Source organism: Eulemur rufifrons, chromosome 17 (assembly GCF_041146395.1).
Source record: "Eulemur rufifrons isolate Redbay chromosome 17, OSU_ERuf_1, whole genome shotgun sequence".
Lineage (NCBI taxonomy): Eukaryota > Metazoa > Chordata > Mammalia > Primates > Lemuridae > Eulemur > Eulemur rufifrons.
Window position 1 is genome coordinate 78568933 of NC_090999.1, and position 27776 is coordinate 78596708.

Genomic DNA, 27776 nt, shown 5'->3' on the forward strand with positions numbered 1-27776 from the left:
CCAATCATTACTCATTCCACTTATTTTTATAAAGAAAATACAATGATGCTATTTGGTAATGAAATTACTTTCTACAAAGTCAGGCTGGGTATCACTGGGAAGGAGGAAACTGTCCCAGCCACATGAGGCTTGTACTGCTAGGCTCCTGTGGTGCCATTGTCAGACCTAGAGTTAAAGAGTCACTAAGCATTTTGCCCGGAAAGAACACTAAGATATGTATGACCTGCAAGCCAGAATCTGTCTCCTGTCTTGCCTGCAGAGAAAGAAGAGGAAGCTTTCCAAGCAGCAATCCATCACTAGGATCCCTGTTTCATTTCTTCCTTTCGTACAGATTCTTTGGACCACAGAATATCTACCATGATTTTCCTTATTAATGAAAAGCATGGCTTTGTTAAACATAGAGGTGCTGTACTTGGACATGACTCATTTGTATCTTAAAGTGACTAATCCTTATTCTCGGTTTTAGAAGCTACTATTGGTAAAAATATGTGCATATGTGGTAACTCCAGAACTTATATGTATGAGTGGCTTAGGGGTGGTAAGTTGATGGAAGGAAGAAGAAGGGAGATGTGAAGTGTAAAGATCTGTTTTACTAGATTGGAGGAAACATCAATTATCCACAGCATTGAGTAAGAGTGGGGTGTAGAGAGGAATGAGAGGGGCAGGAGCAAGGTCTGCAGCTCTCCCGTGTCCTCCTGAGCCCCCATAGCTCATCTATGCAAATTGTAAGAAGGACCTGGATGGAGAGAGGGAAGGGGCATGCAGAAGGGGGATAAAACAAGAGCAAGACCTAGAAAGAAGCATGGAGAAAGGTTACTATCTTTTCATCAAGTTGTCCAGAAGCAGCAAAAGGCCTTAAAGGCCACCTTGTCCAATTTCCTCAAAAAGAGCCGCTATCTTTCATTGATGATCATTCAGCCTCTGATCATTTGCTTCCAGTGGCAGGGCAAATATGCAGTTCTCAAAGCAGCTCATTCAATTTTCAAAAAATTCTAATTGCTAGAGCCTTCTTTCTTGTATTAGCTAAAATATCCCACAGTACCTAGTTTGCCATCCTCCTGGCCTCCAGAGTAATATAGGAACGTCTTAAACAGAACTGCCTTAAACATTTAAAGATAGTAAGCATGGATTCACTAAGTTTTTTTCTTTTTATTCTCCAAATATCATCAAGCCTGTCACGTTTCTCAGATATGAAGATTTGAGAAATCTTCCCCATTCTTGTCACCTTCCTCTGTATATGTGCCAGATATTCAATGTCCTTCTTAAAAGCTAGTATGAAATAAATGCAATAAATGTGCAATATATAACCAATGCTTTTGCATCTGAAGATAGCACTTTCACGAAGGAGGGATCTTTGGAGATTTGGCAATGTTAATCTTCCTGGGGGAAGTAAAATGATCAGAATTTTTTTATATTGGAATAGGAATTTTGTATAGAGAAGTGAGCAGCTGTTTTCCTATAAAACTACAGTGAAGAGGAGAAGCATTAATCTTGGGTGGACAGCTATTATCTTTACCTTGGAAAGGAAAAAAAAGTTATATTTATTAAGTACCCATTTAATTCAAGTACTGGGCTTCACACTTCCTTTGATTTATTTTAATAGAGCATTTCTCAAACTATGTCCAGCAGAGCAAGGGTGCCTCACTCCTTCTATAGTCTTTGAGAAAAACGTTGGCATGGCCAAATAAGTTGAGGGAAGGAGTCAGCAGTAGCTACTGGAACTGCTGGCATAGGAAATGTCTCTGTCTTGTGTTCTCCACCCTGTCGGATACCCCCTCACTATACTCCCTTCCACCTCCCAACAGGGAACATTCTCTGCTCAAGGTACCCACAACCACTCCTCGCTTGGCACCAGTGTTTCTCAGTGTTCTTAGCAGGAAAACATTCTGAGGCCAACGTTCATCAGCTCCAATGCCCAATAGTTTGTGTGTGTATGGTGCAGGGGATTGTGAGAGAGAGAGAGAGTACTATTGCTTAAAATCAACTAAGCACTGGTGATTCTCCCTTCTGGTTGTGTTATTCCTAGCAATGGGAAAATAAATCTTACTGTTCCTTTGCATCAGAGTTTGGTGGGGAGGGTGGAAAATTGCAAGAAATGCATCTTTAAAAGTGCAGAAGAAATTGGCCAGGAGTGGTGGCTCACTCCTGTAATCCTAGCACTCTGGGAGGCCAAGGCGGGAGGATCGCTCAAGGTCAGGAGTTCGAAACCAGCCTGAGCAAGAGCGAGACCCCCGTCTCTACTAAAAAAAAAAGAAAGAAATTAGCTGGACAAATAAAAATATATATAGAAAAAATTAGCCCGACATGGTGGCACATGCCTGTAGTCCCAGCTACTTGTGAGGCTGAGGCAGAAGGATTGCTTGAGTCCAGGAGTTTGAGGTTGCTGTGAGCTAGACTGACGCCACGGCACTCTAGCCAGGGTGACAGAGCAGGACTCTGCCTCAAAAAAAGAAAAAAAAAAAAAAGTGCAGAAGAAAGCCTAGAGGTGAGGATAAGCACTAAACAAAATTCAGTTACAATGAATGGGAATTTAAAAGATTAATATCTTACTTTTATTAACATTATTGTTTTTGCTACATAGAGGATGGAAACAAGTAGTGAGGAGAGAGCAAGAGAAAAGGAAAGCTTTAAAGAAAAGGTAAAACTCACGTGGGGCAAAGGCAATAAATGTAACCTAAACATTTGTACCCCGATAATATGCTGAAATAAAAATAAGTAAATAAATAAATAATAAAAATAAAAAATAGAGAAAAGGTAAAGAAACCAGGCATGTAATTAAAGCATTAATTTCCAAATGCTTTTTTTCTTTTTTTTAAATTTCAGGATATTATGGGGGTACAAACATTTTGGTTACAAGTAATGCCTTTGCCTCGCCCAAGCCAGGGCCAGAGGCATGCCCTTCCCCCATACAGTGCACACGGCATCCATCAGTGTGAGGTTAGCCACCTCCAACCCCCCACCTGACTGACACCCAGTGAATATTACTACCATGTGAGCACCTTAGTGTTGAGTAGTTAGTACCAATTTGATGGCGAGTACATGTGTGCTTATTTTTGCATTCTTATGATATCTCACATCGAAGAATGGGCTCAAGCTTTATCCAGAATAATACAGGAGGTACTAGATCACCAATGCTTTTTGTAACTGAGTAGTATTCCATAGTGTGTATATATATATATATATATATACCCCACATTTTATTAATCCACTCACGTATTGGTGGGCATTTGGGTTGTTTCCACATTTTTGCAATTATGATTTGTGCTGCCATAAACATTCGAGTGCAGATGTCTTCATTATATAACGTCTTCTTTTCCTTTGGGTAGATGCCTAGTAGTGGGATTGCTGGATCAAATGATATTTCTATTTTTAGCTCTTTGAGGTATCTCCAAATTATTTTCCACAGGGGTTGTACTAATTTGCAGTCCCACCAGCAGTGTAAAGAGTGTTCCTATCTCTCCACATTTGTTGTTTTGGAACTTTTTGATAAAGGCCATTCTCACTGGAGTTAGGTGATATCTCATTGTGGTTTTGATTTGCATTTCCCTAATGATTAGAGATGTTGAGCACTTTTTTATATGTTTTCTGGCCATTAGTCTGTCTTCCTTTGAAAAGTTTCTGTTCATGTCTTTTACACATTTATTGATGGGGTTGTTTGATTTTCTTCTTGTTGATTTTCTTAAGTTCTATATAGATTCTTGTTATGAGCCCTTTATCGGATGTGTAGAAAGCAAATATTTTCTCCCATTCTGTAGGTTGCCTATTTGCTCTAATGATAGTTTCCTTGGCTGTGCAGAAGCTTTTTAATTTGATCAGGTCCCATTGATTTATTTTTGTTGCTGCTGTGATTGCTTTGGGGGTCTTCTTCATAAATTCTTTGTCTAGTCCAAATTTTTGATTCTTCATGCTAATCAGTAAAATATTCTTGAGTGCATATTTCAAATATCTGTATATGTATATTTCTTTAAAAATTTTGTAAATATATTATTATTGATCTGATATTAGTAAAAATTAATTTCTTACCTATTTTTAGATGGAAAATAAATATAAGCATAAGTTCTAATATTGTGTTCTTGAGCCCAGTGGATTCTAATGCAACTCCTTAAGGTGAATTTGATCCATTTTTGGAGATGGAATGGGCTAACATGATCAAAATATTTATAATCAGAAATGGAAATGTCTAACATAAATTGTTTGCACTTCTGGCATAGGGAATCACCCTGTACTCTCAAAAGCTTTAGTAAAATCTGTCATATATACAAAATACTTTGGATGAAGTGTTGGTCTGTGTGTGTTTGGGTGCATGACTATGTTGGTTTTATCACATGTGGAAATCAGGAAGAGAAGCTAAGCTATGTCTTTGCTGGTACTGTGTGAAATAAAACAAAACACACATGGGACAATGAGGAATTCATTAAAAAAAAATTCAAGCCAGAGCTTGAAGTCAAAACTGACTTGGAAGAATACAAGTCAGTTTCTCACACACCCAGAATTCCTGGAAAGGCTGGGGAGAAGGCCAGGCATCCACTTCACATGGAATGGAATTTGAATGAATTTTATTTGAATCTCAAAGGTCAGCGTTCACAGATGATGTCTGGCTATCATAGCTATATTTCAAAATAATACATACTGTGATGATTAATTTTATGTGTCAACTGGACTGGGCCATGAGGTTCCCAGATATTTGGTCAAGTTTCTCTGAGGGTGTTTTGGATGAGATTAACATTTAAATTGGTAGACTGAACAAAGCAGACTGTCCTCCCTAATGTGGGAGGATGGACCTCATTCAATCAGTTGAAAGCCTGCAAAGAATGAAAGGCTGACCCTCCCCTGGTTAAGGGCCAATTCTCCTGCCCAGTCATCTCTGAACTGGAGCATCAGCTCTTCTGCTTCACAAACTGGGACATCAGCTCCTCCTGGTTCTAAAGCAACTTCCAACTTTTAGACTTAAACTGGGACATTGGCTCTACAGATGTTGGATTTTCCAACTCCATAATTGTGTGAACCAATTCTTTACCATAAATCTTTTTTTGTACATATATTTGTGTATGTGTGTATATAAATGTATGTGTGTATGTATGTGTGTGTGTGTATATATATATAGTGTACATATAAATATAATTGGTTCAGTTTCTCTAAAGAAACCTAATACACATACCTAATTGATACACTTTTTTCTCTAGATGAGTATCAGAAAAAAGATATAATCAAACACATTGTGAAAAAATTGACTTTGTTTTCTCAATTAAAACTATCATGTTTAACGATGTGTGTGGATGTTTCCATTTTTATCTTTTTTAAGTGTGTGATTCCACCCAAATAAAGACAAAGTGGAGGTCCATCCCCATGTTTTTTCCTCCAAGATAAAAATCATTAGTTTATTTAGTGTTGCATGTACAATTTATGTTAGATTTATCTTTGACAAATTCCTGGTCTGAGTTTCTTAAGCCTATGTTTTTATAAGGGAAGCTTGAGGGCTATAGGCAGGGCTATGCCACTGTTCACAGTCATTAATTCATTTCATAACTAGTCCATAGTTTCTCTACTGAGTCAAACCCACAGAAGTCCCCATGGTTGCTCTCATAGTACTTTCAATATAGTTGTAGATTCTCTTTCTAAATGTGAGGAGAATGCTATTAATAATACAAGATTATTAGCAGCTTTTATTGACCCTCCCTTAGTTATTGACCTTTTGATAAGAATTAGTCTTGAGCCAAACCACATAAACTCAAATTAAATTACTAAGAAAAATATAGGCAAATATATATGAAATCTTGGGGCTATAAGTTATTTATTTATTTTTTTTTTTTAGACAGGGTCTTGCTCTGTCGCCCTGGCTAGAGTGCAGTGGCGTCATGATAGCTCACTGCAACCTCAAACTCCTGGGCTCAAGAGATCCTACTGCCTCAGCCTCCTGAGTAGCTGGGACTACAGGTGCTCACCACCACACTCGGCTAATTTTTCTATTTTTTGTAGAGACGGGGTCTCGCTCTTGCTCAGGCTGGTCTCAAACTCCTGAGCTCAAACGATCCTCCAGCCTGAGCTTCCCAGAATGCTAGCATTATAGGTGTGAGCCACTGTGCCCAGTGGCCATAGGCTTTTGAAGAGCTTCCTAGCAATGAGGTAAAACTCAAAAGATATAAAGGACCAGATTTAGGGATTTGACACTTACAAATAAAATATGTTGATATATAGGAGAAAATATAAGCAAAATTGAAAGGCAAACAACACACTAGGTATAAAAAAAAAAGCTTGCAACATATATGACAGCTATCAGGCAGTATTCTTTATCTAGAAAGAACTGTTATAAACAAATAATAAGATAAAAACAACATTAACAGAAAAATGAAGAAAGAACATAGTTAATTCACAAAATGAGAATTACAAATAATCAAAACACATGAAAAGTTTTCAGTTTTCCTCATAAAGATGCACAAATATTAGTTTTTTTGAATTGTCAAAAGTTTTTAAAAAATTATAAAATGCAGTAGATCCATCCTAAAGATAAGGGAAAACAAGAACTTCTATATCTTAATGGTGAGTCTATAAATTTGACCAAACTTTCTGGAGGAATTTTGACTCTATACATCAAAAGCCTTAACAATTTTTTGCATTGATTGTGGTACTGCAATTCTTCTTCTAGAAATTTGCCTTGCGAATTTAATCAGAAAAGATATATATTGATACCTGTTCAAGAATGTTTATCCTATTAGTGTTTAAAATTATAAGAAGCCAGAAAGAAATTAAGTGTTCAATATAGGAAAGTAATTAAATTATGGTAGAGCCATACATTGAAACATGAGGCAATCATTAAAACAAGGACCTAGTTCTTCATTCATTGCATGAGAAGTTATTCAGGATATACTATTAAGTACTGGTGACTCTTGAACAGCACATAGGTTTGAACTGCGTGGGTCCACCAATATGTGCATTTTTTTTTTTTTTTTTTTACCAAATGCAGTTTGAAAATATAGTATTCACTGGGTGCGAAATCACATATACAGAGAGCTGATTTTTCATATATGCAGTTTCCGTGGGACTGACTGCCAGATTTGAGTATGCACAGATTTTGGCATATGCAGGGGTGGGGGCAGAGTGTCCTAAAACCAATTCTCCAAGTACACCAAGGATGACTGTAATAGAAAATTATTGTCTATAGCATGGCTCTTTTTTTCTGTAAAATTATATATATTTATGGTGTACAACACAATGTTTTGATATACACTGTGGAATGACTAAATCAAGCTAATTAACATATCCATTGCCTCATATACGTATCCATATTTTTGGGGTGAGAATATTTAAAAATCTACTCTCGGCAATTTCCAAGTATACAATACATTATTAACTGTAATCACCATGTTGTACAATAGATCTCTTGAATTTATTCCTCCTGTCTAACTGAAATTTTGTAATATCCTATGACCTCTCCCCAATCTCCACCACTACCTTCCCCTCGGCCCTTGGTAACCACCATTCAACTTTCTGCTTCTATGAGTTTGACTTCTCTAGAGTCCACATATGAGTAGCAAATCCCATTTTGACTTAAATGTTTAATGTGCTGTTTATTCATTTCTTTAGATATCCTACCATTATCTCTGGATTAAGCTAGACCATTAAGGAACTGCCTACCTGGGCCATGTTTTGAACCTATTTTATTGAGTTTGTTGGTTCTGGGGCTCTGTTTTCTGATTTTTAAGATGGGGATAAAATAGTTCCTACTTCAAAGGATTATTATAGGCATTAAATGAGAAATGGTCTTATAAGATTGCCTAGAAAAAAGTAAACACTATATACTAATAGTTATAAGCTAACATAAAAGTTATTATTATCATGTAAATGATTTTCTTTAGAGCTAGGTGTGAAGAAATTACTTGCTTCTCTGGAGGGGCAAATATTTTATGATATTATATATATTTTGATGGATTAACAAAAAGAAATTCACATATAATTGATATCTTAGAGCTCATTCTATAAGCCAGGTTTTACAATCATATAAGTTCTTATGGACTACATGAATGCATACTAACCAGCTACCCTGACAGTCTCATCCTCTTGGTCAAAATTTTTATTTTAAAATTTGTATTGTCTTGTTTAGAGTCTGATACACTGCCTCAAATGTCCTGTATATAATGAGACAGGCCATAGTTAAGCAGCCAACTAACCCGACTTTATAATAGGTTTGGAAGAGGTTTAATATACGTGTTGTTATCAACGTCTTAAATTAAAATAAAATAATTATAAAACTTCAACTTGGATACGCAATAAAAAATAAATGGCTTGATTTCTCACAAAAGGATATGGTTTTAGCAAGCCGGATGATGGCTAGGATTCTCCTCTTACAGGCCCCATGGACAGTTTTCTTCATGACACTTTGCTTATATAAATATCTACCACACTTTGAAAAAGAAAAATGGCTAGATGTGACAGAAACAAAATGAAAAACAAAAACATTTTGGCAATCTTTCAGCATCCAAAAATAAGAGAAAGAAGAGAGAAGGAAAGAATGAAATGAACAAACAAAATTCATTGCTGCTGGTGATTCAACCATGACTTAGCTTTATGTGTGTCATTTGTAATGTGGTTGACAATTGGTTAAATTGGCACATATTAAAGCCACATCAGGATGGGAAAATTCCTTTCTGATGACGTTTCTTTTTATTTGGTGGTTCTTTGTTATTTCTAGTTTTTCTAGCTCTTGGAAGTTGAATATCACTATGCAAAGGATACAGATGGGCCTTTGGAAGGAAAAGAGGACATGCTGTACTGATTAAAAATTATAACCAGGCATGACAAATGACAGAGCTCTCCACAAGCCAGTCAGTAAACTGGGGGCTATAAATTCAAATGAAATATGGGCATTTCCCAACTGTACTGCCTTGCTTTCATTTTGGAAAGTGTTAGGTTTTAGGAACTATAGTAGTCAGGCTTTACCAGAGAAACAGAACCAATAGGATATATATGCATATTTAAGACAATATTTATTATGTAAATTGGCTCATATGATTATGGGGACTGAGAAGTCCCATAATATGCCAGCTGCATGCTGGAGAACCAGAAAAGCTAGTGATGTAATTTAGTCTGAGTCTGAAGGCCTGAGAACCTGGAGGAGTGGGCAGTAAGTCCTGGAGTCCAAAGACCTAGAACCAGAAGCTTTGATCTCCAAAGGCAGGAGAAGATGGTTGTCCCAGCTCAAGAAGAGAGAGAGAGAATTCATGCTTCCTCTGCCTTTTTCTTCTATTCGAGCTCTCAACAGATTGGATGATGCCCACCTTCCTTGGTGAGGGTGGATCTTCTTTACCCAGTCTACTGATTCAAATGCTAATCTATTCTGGAGACACCCTCACAGATGCACCCAGAAATAATGCTTTTAATAGCTTACTGGGTATCTCTTAGCCCGTTCTAGTTGACATATAAAATTAACCAACAGGGGAACCTTCCTCACTCCCTAGCATAATGTTTTGCACTCAACGAATGCTAAGGAAAGTTGATGGCAAATATTTATTGTAAAAAACTTCTGAAGTCAAAGTATAATCTACAGCATGCATCTTTAGTAAACAGAAAAGGAATTAAGTTAATGCAATGTGTTTCCATTCAGAATTCAGTATAAAAATTCAACATACTTTAAAACAACGAGATACCACTACATTACCTATTAGAATGATCAAAATCAAAAACACTGACACCACTAAGTGCTGATGAGGATGTGGAGCAACAGAAACTCTCATACATTGCTGGTGGGAACACAAAATGGTACAGCCACTTGGGAAGATAGTTTGACAGTTTCTTATAAAGCTAAACATACTCTTACCATATCATCCAGCAATTTCACTCCTTGGTATTTACCCAACGGAGTTAAAAACTTATGTCTACACAAAAACCCACATGAGAATGTTTATGGCAGCTTTACTCATAGTTGCCCAAACTTGGAAGCAACCAAGATGTCCTTCAATACATGAATGGTGAATAAACTATGTTACATCCAGACAATAGTATAATATTCAGTGCTATTATAATGAGAAATACCTATCAAGCCATGAAAAGACATGGAAGAACTTTCAATGTGTATTACCAAGTGAAAGAAGACAGTCTAAAAAGGCTACATACTACATGATTTCAACTATACGACATTCTGGAAAAGGTAAAACTATGTGAATGGTAAAAAAATTAGTGGTTACCAGAGAGTTGATGGGGTGAAGGAAGGGATGAATAGGCAGAGCACAGAGGATGTTTAGGGTTAGGAAAATACTGTGTGCTACTATAATGGTAGATACATGTCATTATAAATTTGTCCAAACACATGCAATGTACAAGACTGAGAGTAAACTCTAAGGTAAACTGTGGACTTTGGATAATAATGATGTGCCATTGCAAATTTATAATTGTAACAAATGTACCACTCTGATGAGGGATGTTGGTAATAGAGGAGGCTATGTATGTCAGGGAGCAGGAAGTACATGGGAAATCTCTGTACTTTTCTCTCCATTTTGTTGTGAACCTAAAACTGTTCTATTAAAAAAAAAGCCTTTAAAATGTTAAATGTAATGAATTGCCTTGTCTTAAAACAGTTAACCAGTTTAAGTATCTTTGCTTCAAGTAGCATTATAATGACTTGTATGAAGGTACATTGCTATTCTTCCATACTGTGTTTCTACTTTGCTTTCTTTTAATCTTTCTATTAATACTTTGTTCAAATAGCTGGGGAAGCACAGATGGATCATTACTAGATGAATACACAAGAATAAACAAAATGAAGATGTCAGTGGCCGGGGGGTGGACGGGCCGCCTCCTCATGGCTATATTCTGCTTGAGACTGCTGACTCCTATAGGAAACTTCAAGGGGATTTTGCTGACTTTGCTTTCCAAGAAAGGCACGCACAGCTGAATGTAGTGGAAACTTGGCTTTCTTTTGGCAAATTCAAGCTGCGTAGACAATCAATCTGAATTATTCTGAACCACTTCCCTTGACATCAAAGTTTTTACACAGTTGCTTGAATCATTCTTTTGATTTGATTTCATATCTCCTTGGAAGGTCAGGATTCTTTTTTTTTTTTTTTTAAATAGTATTTAATTTGTTCAAACTGCATACAAATTAAGATTTCTGTTACTAATGTTATTAATGTTATTCATATTTGGATTGAAGAATTCATATCTTTAACCCTGAAATCAAGTTGTTTTGTATTTTTGTTTAAGAAATTATTCCCGTACTAAGTGCTTTGAGGGTATTGCTTTGATAAAATTTAGCTAATTTTTCCAGGAATAGCTAATTAGATGGGTCAAAGATACATGAAAGACAGATATAATCTACATGTAAAAATCAATTGAAAACAGAATCATAGTGTAAATAAGTACTCAAGCATAGCTAAGCAACCATTTTAAGAGGGACGTGCTTTCCTTATTCCCATTTTGCAGACAGAAACACTGAGGCAAAGCCGGGTCTTTGAACAGCAAAGCCTGAATTCTTAACCACTGTATTAGTTTCTTATTGTTGCTCTAACAAATTACCACAAACTTAGAACCACACAAATTTGTGACCTTATAGTTCTGGAAGTCAGAAATCCAAAATGGCTTTTACTAGGCTAAAATCAAGGTATCAGCGGGCCTGCATTCCTTCTGGAGGTTCTGGGGGAAATCTGTTTCTTTGTCTTTTCCAGCTTCTAAAAATCAACTTCATGCCTCAACTCGTGGCCTCTTCCTCTATCTTTAAAGCCAGCAGTGTAGATCTTTAAATCTCTCAATCTGTTTCTTTCTTCTCTTTTTATCTCATCTCTAACCTCTAACTCCTGTCCTTACACCTCCTTCTTTGACTCTTTTCCCTCCTTCTTCCATCTTTTAAGGACCCTATGATCACATTGGACCCACCCAGGATAATCTCCCTATCTTATAATCCTTAGCTTAACAGCATGTACAAAGTCCCTTTGCCATGTAAGATAATATATTCACAGGCTCTGGGGATTAGAATGTGAATCCAGTTGAGGGACAATTATTCTGTCTGTAACAACTACCATATTAATTGGCGTCACAAAATCTCCAAGCCAAGAAGGTAGAGTCAAGACAGGTCTCAGGTCATCTGCTTATTCACATAATTCTTATTTGCATCATATTGTGAGACAGAGATTACAAGAACAGTCATAGCAAAAGAAAAACATTTTGAAAAAATGCCTGCTTGAAACCTAAAATGGTGTCAGAGTCTGGCTCAGGAAATACTTGGCCAATTAATGAATAACTCCTAATAGATGACTCATTTGTTTAGTCAATAAAACATTCATAATATAATGACCACTATATTTGCCTAATATTTTGATCAGACCTATAGGTAGGTAGGAGCTTACAACATTTTCACTGCTCTCAAGATTAAAATCACATTGCAGAGACAATGTTACCTTGTATGAAACCATCCAACAAATGCAAAGCAGTAAATAAGAACCAACTTGTTTTTAGGGGTTTATTGTCCCTGATGTAAAATTGGATAATAGAAGGAAAATTTGAAGAACCAGTGGGGTCTCTGCTGCTAAGAAGAATAGTAGAATCTTGTGAATGACAATGTTCACTAAAGAATCAAGAAAATGCAGGTGCAGTGTCTGCAGGTAGATAGGTAAGTAGGTAGGTAGGTAGATAGATAAAAGTAAAAAAAAAACCCAAAAACCTCACTAGTAGTAAATACACATAGATTGTGGAACAGATTAGAAAAGAAAATTGAGATTCATTAATTTACCCATTCAGCAAATATTACTTTAGTGAATACCTATTATGTACCAGATATTATTCAAGTGTCAGAGAAAAATGTTGAAAAGCTTGTAGCTTGTGTTTATACTGTGGCATTTTATTTTCTTGCAATTGCATATTTTACTTACAGCCCAAAATTATGATAAGGAAAACTGGCCCAATTGTTATCTTGTAAGAAGTGTTAATACCTTGAGGATTAGGCTATGCTAGAATTTAGGGAAGAAAAGAATTTCGAAGCACAGACTTTACAAATTTTATGTTCTGCATGGTCTGTCTTCCCTTGAATTTATGGCATCCATCACTTAAATATACACTTTCTGATACTAAATATAAAGCTGATAATCTTGCTGGAGCTCTTAGAGTCTCTGCAGCTAAACTGGGAAGGCCAGCAGGACAGAGCTGCTGGGCTGCAGAGTCTCAGATGTCAAATGAGTTTGAAATTGTGCCAGTTTGATCTTCAAATGAAATGAGCCTACTAAATAAGATAATTGAAATGAGAGAGCTGGTAGCAATCTCAGTGAGTCAGAACAGCCTTCCAACTGCAACGGCCCTGATGAGGATAGGATTTTTAGCCTCGTTAGAAAAATTGGTTTCCTTAGGAAAAGGGAAGTAATAGCATGAGGTAGATTCTAGACAATTCAATAGAACACATCTATGGAAGAAGGAAAGTAGAGTTTAGGTAAGAGGAGAACAAAGAAATGTGTAGAAAATGCAGTAAGTCAAAAGTGATAGGAAAACCCACCAAATTTTCAAGAAACCGAGAACTCATTCATTTTGTAGCTTGCACACATAATTATTGCTTGGGACTTTATACTAAGCACAGATTACCAGGAATTAATTAGATAATTATCCAGTTTTCCCCGTAAATTAAATGACCTAACTTGGATATTTTGACCTAATGATTATAATTATAGTTGTTATTTGAAAAGGATATCCTATTTCTTTTGGTAGAGCTGAATTTTGAAAGGTAGGTCAAATTTACTTTTAGCAAATATGATTAAAGTAAACTTTTATTTATATAATATCATAGAGAAATGGGAAACCAAATTATTTAAGCCACAAACATTCTAAAAATTAAATACAAGAATCTTTGGAAATGGATTATATAATTCAATAACCTTGTCAATAGAAGACACCCTGTGTATTTTAATGTTTCCTGGAAAATTTGGCATTATTGTTGTTAAATGCCATGTGGGATTGATAAATGTTGAAGAAGACCTTTTGCCCTAGGATAATTAATCCCAGAATACAATTCCTTTAAAATCTTTCTCTTTTGTTTTCTGCTTCTGTTGTATTCTTGCTGTTTGTACTGCCAAAGTTTTCTATATGCTTCCAATATGCTGTTGTATTGTATAAACAAATGTTTGATTGGTTTCATATTCCCACTAAGAAATAAAACACTTGGGCTTAAACCTAGTTATTCCTGGTTTAATAAGGTTGTCTAGGGGGCATAGTTACTTAGCTCTGGGTCCATAAACTCTGAAACAGGCAAAGGGTGATATTATTTACTTGGGAAATTATTTGTAACTAAGACATTCCTAAGACTTAGCCAGTAGTCCACTTCTCTGGATTAAAGGTAGATATAATGAAATTCAGTAAAAGAATTTTGTCTTTTTAGAATTTGTTAGTAAGAAAATTTTATATTTAATGAAATATAATTTAAAAAGGAATAAACAAGAAGAAAAATTATTGGCATTTTCATTGTTTAAATTATTTAACTGGAGTTCAGGGCCAGTGGTTCCAATAGTATTTGCTATAAGCCAGTGATTGCTAATATGGGTCCATATTAGAATCACCAACCGGCCCAACTTCATGGACAGGCAACCTGTCAATCACACAGAGCCTGTGCTTAGAAGAGTTCGCACTTGGTTTAATGCTCTGCTGTTGCCCTTGAAATTCTTTATAATTTTATCTTTGAACTTGTGTTTTGGAGTCTTGTGGAACAATAGAGCCAGTCTATTGTCATTCCTTGCCTCTGTATTTGCATGCAAATGTGCCCCATGAGCACAGAATTTCGATGGAGTTCATGGGAGTTAAGCAAAATTCAAAGTGCACATTAGTGGGGGGATATATTTAAAAACAAATTTCCTCCCAATCCAGAAAACCTCTCCACAAAGGTAGAAGAAGAAAAAAACAATTTTATTATTGAATAAGCATTCAGCTAGATGTGATGTGCCGCATAGATAATCCCCTAAAGAAATTGTTAACAGCAATCTCTTTTTTTGTATAGCCAAGCAAATACAATGCATCATATACATATCCTCCAGATAAACAATAACTAGTCCTCAAGTAAGAGGACTTCACAGCACAATTCGTCACATATAGTTCATCCTAAATTCACTTGGCAATTGGGGTGACCATTTGTGTTAGCTAGTTGGATTTATCCAAAGGAAAAATAAACTTTTATATCTTTATGACAGGAGGTAGTTTTGAAGCAATGCCCTGGAGAAGTTAGGCTCCTACTTTCCCACAGAAACTGGGAGTTAGGGACTCTATTTTCCTTGATTACATTTCAAAGAGATGGTTCTTTGGTTTTTGAGAAAAACATTCCTGAGTCATAGAGCCAGCAAAAGGCTTATGTAGCTTTTAAAAGATCTACATATGGCCAGGCGCGGTGGCTCACGCCTGTAATCCTAGCACTCTGGGAGGCCGAGGTGGGCGGATCGTTTGAGCTCAGGAGTTCGAGACCAGCCTGAGCAAGAGCGAGACCCCATCTCTACTAAAAATAGAAAGAAATTATATGGACAGCTAAAAATATATATAGAAAAAATTAGCCGGGCATGGTGGTGCATGCCTGTAGTCCCAGCTACTCGGGAGGCTGAGACAGGAGGATCCCTTAAGCTCAGGAGTTTGAGGTTGCTGTGAGCTAGGCTGACGCCATGGCACTCACTCTAGCCTGGGCAACAGAGTGAGACTCTGTCTCAAAAAAAAAAAAAAAAAAAAAAGATCTACATACATTTCAAAGAGATAGAGAAAAAATTTATAATTACAAGTTTGCTAAAGTAAATGCTCTAAGAAAAGGGAAGGGGAAGAATTCTTTTTCCGTATTTTCAATAGGGAGAATTAAGTTTCTTATTTTTAAGTTGCATTTGCCCTTACAATATGACTGGGCAAGTGAGGTGCTACCAGCCCCAAGAGGCCACACTGGCCATTCAAACCAACACTTACTTTAAATTCAAAAAGAAGACGATGGCAACCAAGGAATCAATCATGTCATTCCTTTCTTACTTGCATTACTCCTTTGTATTCATCAATTACCTATGCTAAAAATGATGACATAGAAAGAGAATGGTAAGTCTACTCATAGTTCCTTTCCTTTTCAGTCCTTTTTCATCAGTAAGCATAAGACAGACAGTGTTGGTAGAATGTACTCATATCAAGAAGTGAAATAAAAACAGTTGAGTTAGTTTTGAGTTTTCTACTATCCTGATAAGAAAATATATATATGCCACAGAGTATCAATTATGTAATTTCAGTGATTCCATTTATGAGTTAAATATTCTCATATTTGCATTTAAAACTGGTATTGTACAATATAAAGATGAGCAATAAAATTCAACGTAACTTAAATTTTATATTTTTTGCAATGACTTTAAATAGCATGTAAAATATACCATGACAGGATGAGAGATCATGAAAAAGGGGGGAAAGCTTTCTATTTTAGTACTTTTAATGGCACTTTTCTTTCCTGCTTTTTGAGCAAGGGGCCCTGCATTTTTGTTTTGCCTGGGACTTTACAAGTTACATAGCCCGCTCTGATCCCTGGTGGAGCTTTAAAAAACAAGGTTCCCAGATTCTACACCTTAGGCCTATGGAGTAATGATCTCCAGGCAGAGGGCCCAGGCATTTGAACTTTTTAAATTTTAAGTTTAAAATAGAGGATTCTGATAAGTATCTCTATTTAAGAACTATTATTACAAACAATTAGGAGAAGACTGTGCTGTCCAGAGTGGTCAGGAAAGGCTTAATGAAGAACTTGAATAGAGCCTTGAAAGAAAAATAAGACCTAGTTGAGTGAGAGTAAGTTTAAGTGGGATGGTATTAAGTCTAAGCACACAACGAACAAAAACATGAAGAGTGTGTCAAATACAGTGCTGGGAAAGACAGCAGCCAGACAGTTTGCTTTGGGCAAAGGAAATAGGTAAATGATCAGGCAGATGACCCACAAATTGTTAAAGACATTTAGGGTGGGGCCTAGTCTTGAAAACACTGGGGAGCACAGAATGTTTCTAAGAAATGGACTTGGTGTCTTGTGCAGGAGGCTGTTGAAATGAGAAATGGGAGGCAGGAAAGACAGAGAGTATGATCCTACAGAGCTCCAGGCAAGAGATGAATAGGGCCTAGATCAGTATAGTGTTTTTTAAAAGGCAATTTAACAAATGTAGAGAATAACAAACTGATGGCATGAAAAATGTCAGCCAAAATGCAGCCCATTACCTGAATGTTAGCCAAAGCAAATTGACATGTCCTTCAGCACATGTTAGAGGATAAAGATCTAAAACATAATGTATTTTTTTGAAAATTATAATTAATTTACACTTCAAAGCCACTAAATATATATGAGAAAGATAATTTTATAGTTTTTTTCTCTGAAAATGCAAAACAGCCTGCAGAATATTTAGTGGATTATAAGCAACTAATGAGCTCCATAGATGACTCTTTGAGTAAAACTGGACCAGACTATGGTAATGTCTCTAAGAATGAAGTTGGAAGAGCAGAAGCAAGAAACAATTATGAGGAAAGAATCGCCAAATTTGTTGGCTGATTGTAAATGACTAATGAATGGTGAAATCAAAAACTGGGAGAATGGTGTTGCCAAAGACAAAAATTGAAATTTCATTAAAGAGAATGAATTTTAATGTAATGGTAGAGTAAGTCAATGGAAATTAGCAAATGCCATTGATACCAGTCATACAATCAGAGCTCAGAGGAACGAACTCACATGGATAAGGTACATTAACAGGGATTTTATTTTACTGGGAGAGGAAATGATTGAAGTTATGAGAGTAGGTGAACCTTTTGAAGAGAAGCTTTAAATAGAGACAATCTTGGCAAAAATGGGTAGAAGTGATTATCAAAGGAAAAGAAGACTAATTCACAGAGGTTTCAATAAATCTAGTTTGATATAGAGTTGTAGGAATCAACTGAATATTTCATCTAATTTTTCAATTAATATTATTTAATCTAATATTTGTCACTAGACAGCAAATTGTTGTGTCTGAATTCTATACATATCTTTCCAATGATCCTTTTCTCTGATTCTTTTATCTGTTTCCTTTTACTTACAGGTTTATATTGATATTTTATCATTTGGGGTTTCCCTTCATAGCAAATGTTAAGTTTATCTTTTATTGCTCAGAGCATTTATGTTGATGCAAGTGGGAAAGACAAGGTTGCATTTTAAATGCCTATTTATATTTATTATTGTCACAGAGCAAGAATATTCAGCATAATTGATAGTCCTATCATCTAAAATTCTCTTGATATATTATCTTAGTTATATTTTCTGTAGACATTTTTCAATATCATTTTATGTATGTGTCTCTCACAGAGACTAGTGCTTAAATTTGAAAAGGGGGCAATCAAGAATCATGTATAGATACAAAAGATGAAATAGACAGGAATAAAATTAAGATATGTGTAAGTCCTGCTCAGTGACACAAAAGTAGACAAACAGAAAGATATTCCTTGTCCTTGGATTAGATGACTAAAGATCATAAAGATATCAGTTCTCCATAGATTAATTTATAAATATAATACAACCCCAATAAAACTAGAAATCGTTTTTCCCCTTGGAACTAACAAGTTGATTCCAAAGTTGCTGTAGAACTCTTTCTGGAGTGGTCAGAAAAAGTTTAATGAAAAATAATTTGAGATAAAATGACATGAAAAAAATCAAAGAGATGAAGGAGGGATTGATCCATTCGAAATGTAAATAAAATCCTCTAGACTTAAAACAATGTGGTACTGGTACATGAATTTTAGAACCATAGAATAGAATTGAAAATCCAGAGAAAGAATACATAATGGAAATTTAGTATATGAGGAAAGCCTCATCTCAAAACACTAGGGGAATAGGTAGACTTTTAAATAAATGATTTGGAACAACCGAATAGCCAATTGGAAAAAAAAATATGCCATATCTCACATCCTGAGTATAGGCAAAACTTTCTAACTATAACTCAAAATCCAGATATAGTAAAATAAATAACTAACAATTTGGACTACATAAACAACAATAAATTTTTTTGCCATGGCAGAAAAACACCATGAGCAAAATCACACCATAAGCAAAATCAAGACAAATGCAAATTGGGAGACATACTTTTCAATATATAGTTGAGAGAAAGCACTACCATCCCTAATGTGTAATAGAATGCTGAAGAGTGGATGAGACAAGAACAAAAAAAAAGTTTATTAGAAAAATGGGCATATGACATGAACAGCCATAAAAGCATATACAAACAGCTCTTAAACATAGAAAAAAGGTTCAACTTTACTCATGATAAGGTAAATGCAATTTAAATTGAGATACCATTTTTGACCCATCAAATTGGTAGACTTCAGAAGCTTGACAACACAGAGGCTGTGGGCTCTGTCTCTCTTTGTTGGTGGAAGTGCAAAATTACACAGCTGTTCTGGGGGGGGGGAAATATGCTTCATAGACATTTTTTCTGCAAACCAGTAATCCCACATCTAGAAGTTAAACCTATAACAATACAGGAAACAAAAGGGACAAGGTTATTAATTGCATATTTGTAGAAGGTAAGTATTGAAAATAGCCTAAATGCCCATACATTGGAGATAAGTTGGATAAACTATGATATGGCCACGTAAGTATTCTGTAGTGGCTAGAAACATTTAGGAAGACCTGTATGAACTGATATAAAGTTATTCTCAGAATATATTGTTAACTGAATAAAGCAAGGTACAAAATAGTGTATGAGAGGTATTTGTGGGCATGTGTTTGTGCATGTATATGTATGTGTGTACTACGTATGTGTGTGTGTGGGTGTATACAGCCCAAGAAATGCAGGAAGAATAATCAGACTAATGACATGTGTTATGTACAGGAAACAATCTGTTATATAGAGGTAATCTGTTATGTATTGGGAACAGAGTAGAAAGTATAGAGAATGGGATAGGATTTCACTGATTATACCATCTTACATAGTTTTGACTTCTGAGCCATGTTAATTTTTTATATATTAAACAATAAAGTTAAATAATAAAAGATGAGGGAATCCAAAATTTAATATAAACAGAAACAAATGAACCTAACTATATATCAAATAAATAACAACCATACAGAAAAGAATAAAAGAGAATTCAGGTAATTTTTGAATCCTGACCTCCCTAACTGACGCCCTGAGAAGGATACAATATTCCCTGGGTAGTACTCCTGACAAAAACTGTGTACCCTGAACATAATCACAAAGAAACAATCAGACCAATCAAAAGTGAAGAACAATCTACAAAACAACTGGTCTAGATTCTTCTTCAAATAAAAATGTCAGTGTCATATAAAGACAAAAAATGTAAAAGGCTGGGGAACTCTTCTAGATAAAAAGGAGACTAAAAAGATATGACAATGGAATGCAACATATGCTCTTAATCAGGCTTTGGGGGACGGGGGAGCTGAGAAGTTTCTTATTGGGACAGTTGATAAAATTAGAATATGAACCGTGCATTAGATAATAGCATTGTATAAATATTAAATTTTATGACTCTAATAACAGTACCATATTTATATGGGATTTGTCTTTTTTTTTAACAGATTCATGCTGAGGCATTTGGGGATAAAGGGTTACAAGGCCTACAACTGGGTCTCAGAAGCCTCAGCAAATAAGTGAATGAATGCTTGAATTAATAAAACAGTGTGTGTGTTTGTTACAGAGATACAGAGAAGAGAGAGATTAATCAAAGGTGACAAAATGTTAACAATTGGTGAATTTAAATTTCAGTAAGACAGGAGGAATAAGTTCATGAGATCTACTGTACTTCATGGTGGTTATATTTAATAGTTAATAATGTATTAAATGCTTGCAAATTGCTGACAGTAGATTTTGAATGCTCTCACCACAAAAAAAAAAAATATATGAAGTAATGGATGTGTTAATCAGCTTGATTTAGTCATTTCACAATGTACACATATATGAAAACATAATGTACATCATAAATATATAAAACTTTTATTTTTCAATTAAAAAACAATTGGTAAATCTAGATGAAATGGATACGAGCGTTAGTGTATTATTCTTGCTTCTCTTTTGTAGGTTTGAAACTTTTCAAAATACAAAACTAAGGGGTGGGGGAAGAAGAACACGCATAGGCCTCTAAATCAGGGACAGAAATAGCCATGGTATCTACCCCGCCCACCCTTGCCCTCTTGTGTCAGAGAACACGTACACCCAGCTATTCCCGCGGATGAGTACTGCTGCCTCTGCCGACTCAGCCTTGACCACCATGTAGCTATATTCCGTGCTGCCCACAGTATCTCTGTACAGGCAGAGAAAGGGAGATTCACGTGGTTTTGAAAATGTGTGCCACCCTTCATCCCTTCATCTCTGCCCACTGCAGAAAAGGGTAGTGGATTCACAGTTGTGTGTTGATATTCTGGCACAGTAAACCAGCAGCCTTAAAAAGGGGTATGGAAGAGAATAAGCAAAAGAAAAACAATTTCTTACCAGTGTTTTTGGTGAAAGGTGAATTACTCAGTGAATTTCTTACAACCACCAGCCTTGGAGATGAATCTGATTGTAATTTAGCCTTAGTATTCGTGATCCAATACGGGAAAGATAGCAAGCATCTAATTCAGGCTTCCTACCCCTGACTGTTTGGATTCTGGTGTCAGCTTCAGAAATGGACCAGACTGTGGATCAGGTCACAAGCCTGATCTACACTTATGTGTGTGAATGGGGCAGGTGGGTGTATTTTAGTCATGGGTTCCTGGCGTGGGAATAAGACCCCCCGGAGATCATGCTCTGGAAACAGAGCCCTGAGACCTGCGTGGGTCCTGCGCAGACCTCCAGGGAGAGCCAGACTTGGTGTGGCTTTTGGCTGGGGAAGGGAACAGACTGTGCTGGGGAATTTGCAACTTGGAGAGTCTATTTCAAAAAAATGTGGGCTGGCAAATTTTGATGCCTTTACAAGGCTGCATGTAAGATAATTAAACCTAATTAATCTTAAAAAAAAAAAACTTCATGTTTCTTACTATTGACTTCAGCTTAAAATTAACCCCCAAACACCTTATGCCTCTTAGTTATTGACTCAATGTTAAAACTGGAAAGCCAGAGGTTCTTTATTCCAAGCCCAATTTTAGTGCAGACTCTCTTGTGAGATGGAACAAATAACTAACTTTATTACGTCCCATCAGGTTATTCAATCATTGGAGAATAACAATCCTAACCTTTCTTTCAGATGTTTCTTAAGAAGAACTAATAAACATGAAGGACTCTTGCCTAGAAGTTACCAAATATTATGTAGATGATATTGATTAAAACAGTTTAACCAATTTCATCATATTATAAGGGTTTAAACTTTATAGATATGTATTCTATTTTTTAAATCTCCATGCTGATTTTTTTTAACAAGGAAATTTCCACCTTTAAGGCAGCAAGTTTTAAAGACAATTTTTAGAATAACAATAGTAGAAGGTGAAAATTAACTTTATTAGATAGGATTCAGATAATTGAGAGAAAGTTGTTTGCTTAGAAGCCCTGAAGAGTCTTTAAAAAAATAAAAACCTGATTTCAGGGATGATTTGCAAACATTTGTAACATGCCTTATTACGCACATTTTATAAGTTTATGAAATTTCCACAGAAAATGACTCAGCAGTTCCATGAATGAAGTTAGCCCAACGACTCTGAATATCAGGTAAAGAGAAAATACAGTGCTTAAAAGAGGAAAAGTTTCATCTTTATAACAAAACAAAACTCTTTATTCTCAATTATTCAGTTAAATAAGGTATAAATGCAGTTTTCCTTTTTAGGGGAAGCACAGAGATGGCTTTTTCTCTTGATTTACAACCTTTTAATAGTTCTGTACTCTCTCTTGCCTCTGGTCACATATACATGGCTTTCCTTCTACCTGGTGCAAGAATCTTCTCTCCTTTCTTTACCTGGCTAACTTTTAGTTGTCTATAAGAAGGTACTAAAATTTTACTTCTATGACACCCAAGAGTGCGTACGCTTCTCCTCCAGTGAACTACCATCTCAGGTTCTTGTCCCATTCAGAAATTTCTCACAATTACTATAATTGCTCATCTGCCTCCCCCACTGCATTGGAAGTCTCTGCAGGGAGGGGATATGTCTGTCTCATTCAGTCTGTATCTCCAGCTCCCGGTAGAGTGCTGAACCTTTGATATTTAAAAGAAAAGCAAAAACTTTTTTCTCTGTTACTCTGGTTAATCAGGTATTGTTTGGTATTGTTCTTTTCTGTTTAGCAAACTATTCTTTATCCTGGAACTGAGCCCCCACCATTTTGCCCTCAACCTCATCCTCTGCTTGGGCTTACAGGCCTCAATTTTGACACTTTTCCCTTTTGGGAAGCCTTCCTTGTGCTTCTGGCCAAGTTTTGACACTCCTTCTTTGTGCTTTCTTAGCACTCTACGCTTTTCCTATGACAGACTTTATTGCTCAGTAGTGTCGGTGCCGTTTTGCTTTTCTGTGTCTTCCACCAGGATCTAAGCCCCATGATAGCAGGGACCACGCCACATTTTTAACCTTTGCATTTCCAGCACGTGGCACATGCTGGCATGTAGTATGTACTTCAGAATCATTTACTGAGTAGTATTACATTATTATAATTATGTTATAATTACAAATGACGATCTTCTTTTCAAGTTCTTGCTCTCCTCTCCACCCTTTTTACCTCTTCCAGGTTGGCCTTTCTTAAATTCTGCCTTCATCAACTTATTGCTTACTTTTCAATGCCACTTTATTGACTACATAATAAAACCTAAACTTCTGTATCTAGATGTTAAGACATTCTTTAATATGTCTTTTCCTACTGTTCTCTCCTTAGGTTCTTCTACTTTTCATTGTATCTTCCACTCAAGTTAGGCCGATTGTCTTATTCTACATTGATATTTCTGTGGACAAAACTGTACACTCACTTATGATTCTATGATTCTACTTCTAGTCTAACCCTAAAAATGCTTGCCACATCCATAGTTCCCTTCTATGGAATTTTTAGCACAAAAATGGACAAAGACAGAGTCTTTTTCATTAAAGTTACTATGTTGATACACATAAATTTTGCCACCTTGTTGATTGGGCCTGCAGTTTCTGTGTGTGTGTGTGTGTGTGTGTGTGTGTGTGTGCGCGCGCGCGCACATGTTTTCATGGTGGAGTTATTGACACAGTAACAGCCAACCTCTAGACTAGCTAGAATCTATGAAGTAGCCTGGGGTGCAAATTCTGCCTCGTACAGACAGCAGTGATCCAGGAACCAATCAGACTAATCTCTTAAGAAATTAATCTGAATGAGTCTGAATGAGATATCAGTTAGTCAGATAAATATCCAGGAGGATATAGCTAGATCAAGAGAGAAGGGTTTGGTGGGGGTGAGCAGGGGAGAGAGGTAAAGAGAGAGAAAAATAATAAGTTGTGGTGGAGAGGAAGCAGCAGATACATATGAGAAAAGCAGGCCATGGGTTATGAATGCAGAGCCCATGAGGCAACAGCAGTTGTAAGAAGAAGGAGAAAAATAGAGTAGGGTATGAGATGGTTGGTAGTTGTTGAAAATCAGGATTGATGACACTCTGCTGCTATAGGGCAATGAGATAACTGGGTCACAAGTGCCGTCTGGGCTATGAGAAACCTTTCAGTTCCTGAACTGTAAGCCAGTCTCCATGAAATCACTGCACAATTTGCTCTGTTTGCATAACGCCCGATGTGTGGCCAGGGTCTGAATCATCCTTATTTCCACATGTACCATCATGATCATCATATATTTTATTTGAGGTATCCTGAGTGAATGTCTGTTCCTGTCACCCTGAAAATCTTCACATAGATTCATTTTGCTTTTATAAACCAGTAAAATACAATTTCCTTTGAGGGCATCCCATGAAGCAGAAATGATTTTCTACATGTAGAAACACAGTATAGCCTCTTGTATTGTGTAGTTTCTGGAACCCAAATTTCTTAAGCTGTTCCTTTATTGCAAAGAATGAATGAGCATATTGCTTTGATAAAAATGGTTTCCCTCTTAACAAGTTTCATACATATTGAGTCTTTGGGTGGGGGGCAGGTACAAAATTGTTACTGAATTGTGTGAGCCCTATAATTATGCTTCAACATTGACAAGTAAGATTGAATGTTAACTGAAGTAATTCTTCCAAGTGCATTACAAGTACCACATACTTATTGAAAATTACTTGGCTTATCGGTCAATACTCTGCAAATTAATTGAGAGAATTGATTCCTGGTGTTCACTGGGGAAAGAAAAACCAAGGAGCCTTACATGAAATAATTATAGAGCATAAAACCACATGTTGTTGAGAAAAACAGTACAATAATGTGGAATAAACACTTGTGCTCATAAAATTTGCTTCCCTTTTCTCCCCAAACTTGACATTATTTTCTTCTAACTTAAGTCTGTTTCTCCCTTCAGTCTCTCTCTTGCCATCATCCTTACTCTCTTTGTTCCCCCGTCCTTCTTCCTACTGTTCTGTAAGACTTAGCCTCTGATTCATGCTTCTGAATTTGCCCTTCCTGTTACTGGAATATCGAACACCACTGAGAAAATAAAACGACTGTGAAGATATATGCTACCAGACATGTATTGTCTTCAGTGTCTGTATGCTAAACATTTTTATGTGCCTGGTCAGCTATTACTCTTACTCCTGTAGCACAGAAGCCGAGATTGAGTTGTTCTTTATGAGTCCCCTAACTCAGGTCCTGCTGCTTTCAACAAAGACTTTGCTCTCCCTTTCATACACATACGCACATTCAAAATACAACATCTGCTGCAAGGCACATACATCTGAATCTGTCTCTGGACTTCTGTCCAGTCTCTGAGGCTGGGATGTATCAAAGTGAAAACTTATCAAGTCCAGAAGTAAGTGCTGCCTGTACAAGGGTTTGGGGAGTTTTCTGGAGTGGGACAAATATTTTCCTGGCATATTTATTCTTCTCTTGACGTTAGCAAAGCCTTTATTCAGAAATACCAGTGGTAAACTGAAGCTCGGACCTGGATGTAGTTTTATTTATTCCAAATTATTGGGATTATCATGAAGGGTTTTGTTTTCTGTACAGTGATGAAAGAGTAAAATGGGAGTCAGTGATTTAATCCTTTCTCAGCCTTATCCTCACTGATGCCTGGTCCCAGAGAAGAATCGATCAGTTCACAAAAGGTAAATATAACCTAAAAAAAAATTAGAAACTCATGTTTCTCAATTAGATAAAATTGGACTCTACTTGTTTCATCTCAGTTTGGTTACTGAAAATTTTCTTCAAAAAATATCCCACTCTAATGTTTAAGAAAATTAGACATTTTTAATATATACTTTGATTTAAGCAAAGATGATGAAATATTTTCTTTGAAAAACAAATATCTTTCAATTATAGATATTCAGTAATTTCTTCATTTAATATAGCTAAAAAAGGGAGAACGAAGGAAAATTGCTTTGGTATTTACTATTAACACAAAACAAGATCCAGTTTTACATTATAATCAACATATTATTGAGCAATTTAAGCCAATGACTTAAAAGTAACACTTACTTAAATTTTATAAAACAAATCTTTTATCTTTACCTCCCTTCTCTAAAAAGTCAAACCCACACCAAGCATTTGGGAACTTTAACATCCTCCAGGGCTTTATTCCTAGATTATGTAACTCAAAGATGCCATTTCTATATAATTGAGAAGCAGTTCTAATATAGTAATTATGGTGACTGCATTGTCATCATTAGTTACTATATATTCTATATGTTGCATAATTATCACATTAATATTACCTAAAACTTCATATATGTCACAATTTTCTAAGAGCTGGTTATGATTTATTCTCATTTTGTAGGTGAGAAACTAAAGATTTGACCAATTAAGTAGCTTGACAATAGTTGATAGTATATTGTTGAGTCAGATTTTAATCCAGGTCAGTTTAACATAAAATGTCAGCCTTTAATTTCACACCGTATTTTATCTTATTAATACCTTCCTATCTAAGTGTGTTTACATGCAGTAAGTATATCATTTGACTTTGAGCATCAACATATGAAGTATGCAATATCATGCTCATTTTACAAATTAAATTCTGAGATCCAGGAAGGTTAAGTGACTTCCCCAAAGTTATTTAGCTGGTCAGTGGCAGAGCAGGCCTGTTGATGGCAATTCCATCTGCAGACTTTTCTAGCAAATGGCCTCAAGGCATAAAGCTTACATGGCTAGAGGCACAAAGAAGTCTCTCTTTTGTTGTTACAGTTTCAGTAAATAATCTTAATAACACTTAAAACATTTTTTAAAATTAGCTATCCTTATACTCTTGTTTGAGGATAAGTTGTATACTAAACCCTGAAAGTTAGTAACAATGGATTAAAAAATAGAACTGACCATTTATATTCTAGTGTGTCCTCTCCATTTGATTTTCCAGATATACCTATACATTTTTTTCTTCCTTTATTGTAACCTCTAATTGTAGAATATTTTTACAGTCTTAAAACAATTCTGTAAAAAAATGAACCCTGTCCAAAGTGTACTTTATAGATGATCATATTAAGTGATGTATGGATCATACTCTGAAAAGAACTGGTTGTTATGGTTACCACAGAGAGAAACAGGGAGCAGGAAAGAGGAGTCATTTTCAACAGAGTGCTGCAGAGTTTTGTTTTGAGTGATCACATTAACAATTTCCCAGCTAACTTATTTTACTATCCTCTCAGGAAACAAAGGACTCATATACAAAAGCATAGAAAATGCTATTTCTTAATTCTTTCAGTATCTAGTATATTCCAGATCCCATGGAAGTGGAATCTGCCATCCTTTTGTGTGCACACCCTTAAATAATTTTAATAAGAGCTCTGAACACACATTAATGGTTATA